Source organism: Artibeus jamaicensis, unplaced genomic scaffold, assembly GCF_021234435.1.
Source record: "Artibeus jamaicensis isolate MK-2021 breed Jamaican fruit bat unplaced genomic scaffold, CSHL_Jam_final contig_69, whole genome shotgun sequence".
Taxonomy (NCBI): domain Eukaryota; kingdom Metazoa; phylum Chordata; class Mammalia; order Chiroptera; family Phyllostomidae; genus Artibeus; species Artibeus jamaicensis.
Window position 1 is genome coordinate 705172 of NW_026521927.1, and position 8412 is coordinate 713583.

The 8412-nt window shown below is 37.9% G+C and overlaps 1 pseudogene; it reads left to right on the forward strand.

Annotated features, from left to right (window-relative positions):
- The first annotated feature begins 4362 nt into the window (after nt 1–4362).
- LOC119055771 (nascent polypeptide-associated complex subunit alpha-like) lies at nt 4363–5007 on the forward strand (annotated as a pseudogene).
- The last annotated feature ends 3405 nt before the right edge of the window (nt 5008–8412 follow it).

The following is an 8412-nucleotide window of genomic DNA, read 5'->3' on the forward strand; positions in this document are numbered from 1 at the left end:
ATCACCAACAGTAGAGGTCAGTCTTCACCTGCCATTTGAAAAACAAAACAAAATTCCCATCTATAGGGTCTTCTGCATCAGCAGCCCACCTCAAAGACTGAAGGAGGGAGAGACGAGGAGGAAGTGAAAGTTAGAGTCATCTAGATTATTCTGAGTAAAAATATAATAGATACTTTATCACCTCTTTTCTTCTTTTTTTGTTTTACTGTTGTTCAAGTACAGTTGTCTGCATTTACCCTTCATCATTCTCCTCCCCAACCTAGCCATCCCCACCTCCCTTCCCTGATCCCACCCCTTGCCCTTGGTTTTGTCTATGAGTCTTTATACTTGTTCCAGAAAATCCTTCCTTCTTTTCCCCCCATTATCCCCTCCCACCTCCCCCCTGGTTACTGTCAGAGTGTTCTCAATTTCAATGTCTCTGGTTATATTTTGCTTCCTTGTTTGTTTTGTTGATTAAGTTTCATTCTTTTTTTCTGACAGCAAGAATCCAAAAATTTTACATGTAATGAAGATATTTGAGACTCTGTAATCTTTAAGGCATAACTTAAAAATTAAGAGCAGAAACTCAGGAATAAATAGGAACTAGATCAAAATCAATACTCATCCAGTTACTAAATATGGCATCTGGACTAATTAATACTCTGATCCAAAGTTTGTTTGTTTTTTAAATTAGTAAAGTGGAGATCAAAATAACATTATTCTCTTATTTGGATATAAGAAGCAAATGAGAAAATTAACATTCTATAGTCAGTGTTTTAGAACTCTATGATGGATGCTGGCAGACATTAGTTTGAATCCCAATTTAGAGTTTCCTCACTGCGGGACCTTGAACAGTTAACCTTCCCAAGACTCAGTATATCCATTTGTAAACTAAGGATAAAAATACATCAGCCTTATATGGTTGTTGTAAATGTAAACAAGATATTGCATGACATATGAAATACTGAATAAATACAAACTATTTAATTCTCAGGGAGATGTTAAAACCAAGAGAGGAAGAGTGAGGAATGGACCAAAAACCTAAAAATCGGTTTCTGCAGAGCCTAAATTATAGTTTAGACGCCCCCCCCCCCCAGGCACTTCCTATAGTGCCCTTTCCATTTCACAATGGAGATGGGAGTAAAACCAATGCTTTTCTAGAGGAATCATAAGAAAGAATTGAGTTGTAGCTCTGCCAATGTGGGGCTTAGAAAACAGGAACCCCTGGAAAAGTAATCATCTCTGTGTGTCCTACTTCACTCCAATGGGGTGGGGGATGTTTAAGATAAATGCAAGACACTGGTTTTAGAAAGTTGAAAAATAGAAAAATATAAATAAGAGTGGTAAAAGATATGGATGTTCCATGACAATTATACTAATACACAAGGGACCTCTAAGTTTAAAAAGAGAGTTCAGGTCGAAGACACGAAGAGAAGAGACTTCATTAATGGCCAAGAAATCAGAACAAAATACTTAAACCCCAACCAGAATGTGAAAATAATATGTAATATAATACAATACAGTAAAAAGTAATGTAATATAATATAACATTATATAATGAAATATAAAAAGTTAAATTCGTAAGATAAATTTTTAAAATATGAAGTAGGAAGTGAAGTTGCAATTGCTACAGAAGCCAAATTATCTCAAATCATCAGTTTATTCATTCGCTCAACTTACTTGGATGTAGAATTCACAGACTCATTACCAGTTCTTTGTCCTGCAGTTATCCAGTGTTGATGCAAAATGGTCCATACAACCAAAGAGTTTAATGGAAATGCTCTCCTAGAATGGATAAACAGGAAAACAAACAGCTAAGGAAATACAAAGGTCTATGACCATGGAGACACACTTGTGCAACATAATAGTGATGATGGCCCCAAGAACTGCATTCTCTTTTACTCTTCACTTTCAAGCCCTCTCTTCATGCACCTTTCTTCAATTTCCCTACAGAAATTCCATGCATTCTATCTCTGCTTCCCTCAAGATTAACAACCTCCTGAAAGGTGAAATACACTTGCTTGTGCCTTTTGTCCATTAATGTCCCTTGCTTCTTCCTTGTAAATCAGTTGTTCTCAACCCTGGCTACACACAGCAACCACCTGCTGAGTTAAAATCCCACTGCCCAGGTAACACTCCACATAAATAAGTAGACTCTCTGGATGTGGTATCTAATTATCAATATTTTTTAAAACTCCCAAGGTGAACCCAAAGCTGAGAACCACTCCAGACTTATTTGGTGACATTTCAGTCACTTTATAGTGACAGTATTTTAAATAAAAAAGTAAATTGCAAGTATTCCCAAGTCTTCCTTTTTTCTTGTTTTTCAGATAGCCTACCTACTCTACTCCTGGCCTGCAGCTTAAATATTCCCCTGTATTTCACCAAGTGCTAGATTTCTCAGCATCCTGGATGTCTTTTAAATAAACTTTGATTTGCTCATAATACCCCAAGGTGGTCCCCACAGAGGTAATTTAGTTTTGGGGTTAGGCTTGTATGTCACTTCCTTGGGGTTCACAAGTCAGAAAAGGGCTTTGTAGGAGGATTTTGAGGCTTTACCTAATTATCTCACCAAACTGCAGTCTAGGGCTGCCTCATCTAAGACTTCCTGCCACTGGCAAAACCTCATCTTGGACAGGAAGGAACAGTAAAGGCTTGGAAACACTAGCCATGACCCATGTCATGGTGAGAAACATGCAAGATGGGGAATGGGAAGAGTAAGAGAACATAGCTACAGGAAATTAATTCACTCTTCAGGTGATAAAAATGATAACCAGAGAGGCAACTGCCTCACTACCAAGTTCCCTCATCTCAATCTCATAACAACCATGTTAAGTGACTTGCTTCAAACCAGTGAGTGGCTAAGCTGGAACTAGAATCTAGTTCTTCCAACTGTAGGTCCAGTGGTCTTTTCTAAGAAGCCCAGCAGCCAGCTATCTGAAGCTTATGCTACCTAAGTAGGAAGAATGAGCAGATACTGGAGAATTTGATCATCTTTCTTTTCATAGTCAGAGAAGAGGACAAAATGGCAGACAAAATTTTTTCCTGCCTTATATGCCAACTGGGTGTCAGATAGAAGAGACTGGGAGTTAAGTAACCTTCTAAAGTGGCCTCCTCTAAGAAGTCCACTGATCCAGCTGTCAACTTGACAGGCTTTCTAGAACCTGTAACCAGAGTCCAGTCCTACACCCACTGAGAGAACCATCTCTGCTGCATTCATACAAATTGTCACCCATACTCAGCATAAACACTCTCAATACTAGATAGCTCATTGTTCCTAAAGCCATTATCCTGATGAGATTGCACTACCTTATGAAGTTCTTTCTTATATTGAGCTTGAACCTACTTCTTCCACATCATGCATAATGTTCTAGACACAGAGACATGATCATTTTTTTAGGTTTCACCTAAATATTTTCTTCACAGCATCTGCATTTTCTTATAAAACACATTTTAATTCATAAACATGTATGTACTTGTGTAGTTATTTGTTTATTGCCTGTATTCCCTAGCAGACTGTAATCTCCATCAAAGTAAGGTTGGTACTGACTGCTTTTAAAATTTTTTTTTGATCAGTAAATATTCAATGTTAGTACAAGGACAAGCATATAGCAGAAGTTTAGTAAACATTTAATTGGATTAACAAATAACTGAATAGATAAATAGTATCTGAAAATTCCTATTATAAACCCTGAAATCTTCCTTTATTCAGATTATCTACCCTAAATTCTTTTAGCTACTTAAAGCCTCTGATTATTCCTCCTGTCAGAAGGCCTCATGGACAGTAAATCTAATATGAGTGAACAGTGTGATATGCAGCTTACAGAAAATAAATTTTAGGTTTTGTTAATAGGGGTATTTTATTCAGAAAATAGAATATTCTAAAATGTGCACTTGTAATTGTAGGCTTTCTTTCTCTTTGCAAACATTGTCTTTCACTTCCCTCTTAGTTTTTTAAACTCTTACTGTTATTCATACTCAAATTATTATTTTATCTCCAGCTTTTAAACAGAAATAATAAGCTTCTCATCTATGCCTGCATATTATTCATGGAGCCTTCCTCTTTTGTTAGAATTTCATTTATACTTCTGCTCTCCCTGTCATAATTGGGGCTTGATTAGAATTAGACTGTACCTAGTTCATTCTTGTCTTCCCAGCACTTCATGGTTCTAACACAAAGACATGCTGAAGAGATCAAGAATTAAGAAAAGCATGAACATACTGCTCAGAACCATAACAGAACATTCAGTACTGGGTTCCATATTCCAGTTCAGAGTTAAACCAACTGAGACACACTCAAAGGCAAAGGGGATTGAGTCGGTTAAAGGGCACTTAAGGCTCTATCTGCTGCCATGCCATCTTGGTTCCATGTTACTGCAACAAATGCCCATGAAGCCACAGAAATCATCCTGCTCCAGAGCAGGAGTAGCCACAGCCCAGCCTGAGACAGGGTCTGGAGCAGAATCTGACAGTGATGAATCAGTGCCAGAGCTGGAGGAACAACATTCCACACAGGCAACCACACAATGAGCCCAGCTTGCAGCAGCAATTGAACTCAATGAAAAACCAGTTAGTTAAGTAAAATAGAGCTGGAGAGGAATAAAGGCACAAAAGGCCATGTCCAAACTGGGTCTTCAACAGGTTATAGAGGTTACTAGGGTCACTATTCAGGAACCTAATAATACTTTCTTTGTGGTCACAAAACCAGATGTCTACAAGAGCCCAACTTCAGATATCTATATAGTTTTTGGTAATGCCAAGATCACGTACTTATCTCAGTAAGCAAAGCTTATCGCTACTGAGAAATTCAAAGTTCAAGGTGAAGCTAGCTGTCTAACACATTCAAGAAAACACACAGACTCCAACTGTACAAGAGGAGAGTGAAGAGGAAGAGGTTGATGAAACAAGTGTGGAATTTAAGAATGTAAAACTGATCATGTCACAAGAAAATGTGTTGAGAGTAAAATCAGTCTGAGCACCAAGAATAGTAATAATATTGTAAATGCTATTATGGAATTAATGGTGTAATCATCTAAAATTGAGGACCGTTTTGGTGTTTCAAAAGAGTAACCGCAGCTTGGTTTGAGATTGTAAAGTTCCTATCAATAAATTTACAGCTTCTTGTGGGATTAAAATAAGCAGCACTTAAAGAACCAATGATGTTTTGTTTTGAGAAAAGGAGACTGTAGAAGAAATGGGGATAGGATGGGTACAAGAGGTAGTGAGTAATAAGTGGAGATCACAGGGAGACAGTATGGAACGCAGGTAAGGAAGGTTTCTCTAAGAGTCTAATCTGCACAGGGAGATAATATGCTTCTGGTCAGTGAAGATGTTCAAAGACTGAAAAACTCTTGATGGACATAGACAACATTGAGGTGATTGCTGGGGGAAGAGGGTTTTAAAGGAACTTGTAGTCCCTTGGACTTATAGTTCTCCTGGAAATGAAAAAATACAATAAAGATTAAATTAAAAAAAAAAAAAGAAAACTCCTTGATGACAATGCTGAGGAAAAATTCCAGCATTTGTTTAAAGGGGATTAAAAGCCCTTTCAACACTTCTGCCCTCAGGCCTGATATTCCAGATCGTCAAATTCTCTCCTGTTCTGTGACACTGAGAATATCATGGCAGTATATCTGTGTGGCCAAAACAAAAATAAATTTTCAGTCCCTGTCATAAGATCACCATGTGTCTTTCACTGTTAATGCAGTCCCTGGCAGCCCTATCTGAAAGTGTTTTGGAAGGATTGAAATGAATAGTATCTTTTAGTGAAAAACTTGCATGAAAATAAAATTGGGAGATTTTTCTGTCTTAAACCTCTCCATCATAGAGAAAGCAAATTATAGCTAATACACAAACACATGTATACACTTAAGGAGACTCACTTAAAGATAGAGACATGAGAGTGACAAAAAACACACAGAGGCACAAAAAGAATTGTAGACAGAAACACACTTTGTGTGCATATACCTAGAAGGCACAAATACATTCAAATTCACCTGAGAAAGCTTTGAGAAATGACAGTTGTATTGGAAGATAGAAGGCAAGAGCTCACAATGGCTTCAGAATGGGCCTTGGTCAGGCACTAGCCAAGAGAGGAGGCAAACTTTATATTTCTGAATGAGAGCTCCCAGAGGCTAGGGCCTCTGGGGTCCTGTGTTGCCTGAGTGTGATCCTGTGCTAGTAACAGGAAAAGAAGGAGGACTAGATCTCACCTTGGGAACATAAAGGAAACAAAAAGCATGTCCCCTGAAGATACTGCCTTCTCTCCACAGAGAAAATAAAATTTCAGTTTCTTCCATGTGATGAAGAGTAAGATGCAGACAACTTCCTCCAGGCTACATAGCAACATCCCCACCCCAAACCCAAGTAACTAGTCTCATAATTGGAACCCTAATCACAGACTCCAGAGTTTAGTTTTCTGACTTTTTTTCTTAAAACCCATATCCCAGGAAGAACCGAAAGCTTGGAGATTGATGGGAAAATTTTAGGACAGTGCTTAAATCCCAGAGCCAAGCCCAGGATTTAGCCAATGGAGGAAATAGCCATGGCTGCCTTCATCCACTTATCAGTGCTATTTCCTACTCAATTCCCAATCAACCCTCCACCAAATGGCACAAGACTGAGTTGTCCTCCAGGAGAGACATCCCATGGGGTCCAAAGTCATACAGATGTAGATTTAAGTTCCAGGCTTGCCATCTACCGGCTTTATGATTCTAGAAGATCAGCATTTTTTTCAACTTGAAAGCTGACATATTAAGAGGCTAGTACTTACCTATACGGGGTAGAGATTCAAATGAAAAAAAAAGAGGAAGCTGCATTTTTAATGTGATTTTACCATACATAAATTCTCCTGGAGGCCCCAATGTCAGATCACCCAAATAACTTCTTTCCTAAGTACCTAGACTTCCCACTAAGTATTTCATTTTACTTCTTCCTTATTTCAGTTTCAAATACAGTGCCGGTGTATTCAGGGAAGGAATGGCAGGAGAGCTCACTCACTATCATATCGAGTGGTGGGATGTATTCAGAGAAACAAACAGAAGATGATCATGAAGAAAATTTTATCTTCCTTTTATGGAACTTTGACATATTTCAAAGTGGTAATTTGAGAACCCTTTCTACTTTCCACTATTGTAGAGTGACTATGGAGTGGCTGGAGATTGTTTATCCAATCTTCTGTGTTAGCTATTTCTGTGCTATGGCTGCGCCAACTCATAGAGATAATAAGCTATGAGTCTGCATTTTCCTTCACCACCAACACCATATACCTAGCTGTCAGTTTCTCCCCACTTTAAAAACTGACTCAGGGAATCTCTCAAAATCTCATTTCCCAAGATTTTCCATGTGAAACCTCCCTTCTGTCTACATGAAGCCACTTGCAATTGTCCAAAATATTCTAGACCAATACTGTAGGTTAAAGGTTCTCAATCTTTAACATATATCAAAATTACTTGGAGAATTTATTAAAACACAGATTTCTGGACTTTGCTCCCTAGAATTTCTAGTTTAGTGTGTCTGGGGAGGGGCCTGAGACTTTGCATGCCAAACAGTTTCCCAAGTAGTGCATATAATGCCTGTCTTGGAATCACATTTTGAGAACCACTTTTCCAGACTCTTGTTACTCATGAGTCTTGTTATTGCTGTAACACATCAGATTGTCATGACCTTAGCAGTGTTAGAAAAGAGAAGCACTGTGCTTCTCAATTTTTAATCACCAACGGTCCTATTCAATGCAATTCAAATTCAATAGGTCTTGTGTGGGGTCTAAGATTCTGTTTCTCTAACAGGCTGCCAGAGATACTAATACTATTGTTTAATGGATTACACTTGGAAGAGTAAAGTTCTAAACTTTCTTGCCTAAATATTTTTCCTCATACTTATGTCAAAATTATTACCTTCCTTTCTTCTTACCACTCTGCACCAAGTACTGTAACCTTTTTCATCTTTTGCAAGCTACTTCAGGAAAACTTTTATCCTGCTCTCCACAAACCAAATAGGCCCTCTCTGTCACATGAAGCCCCAAGTTTTCACAAAATTTTGTCTGTCTCCAATGTTTACCACTTCCCTCATCTGGGTGGAAGTAGGATTATTTGTGTTCAAAGTTATTTGCCCTGTGGAACTTATAGTATTTTCATATGTCAAACATTTTTGCTCTTTTTTTTTAGTGTTTTCCCCTTAATACGTTTCTGTCTTACTTAACAACATGTCCTATTTACCATTATAAAATTCTTAGCAACTAGCACAAGGTTTCTCACACAGTAAGTATTTAATATATATTTGTCATTTTATTGAGTTAAATATTCCTTTATTGATATCATATTCACAACTATCAAGACTCTGATTCTTCTCCTTCTTGCTTTCAGCATTTCTTAAGTTGACAAACAAGTCCCAGTTCTTTCTACAAAGGACTTTTCTCAGGGCCTGCATCCTTCT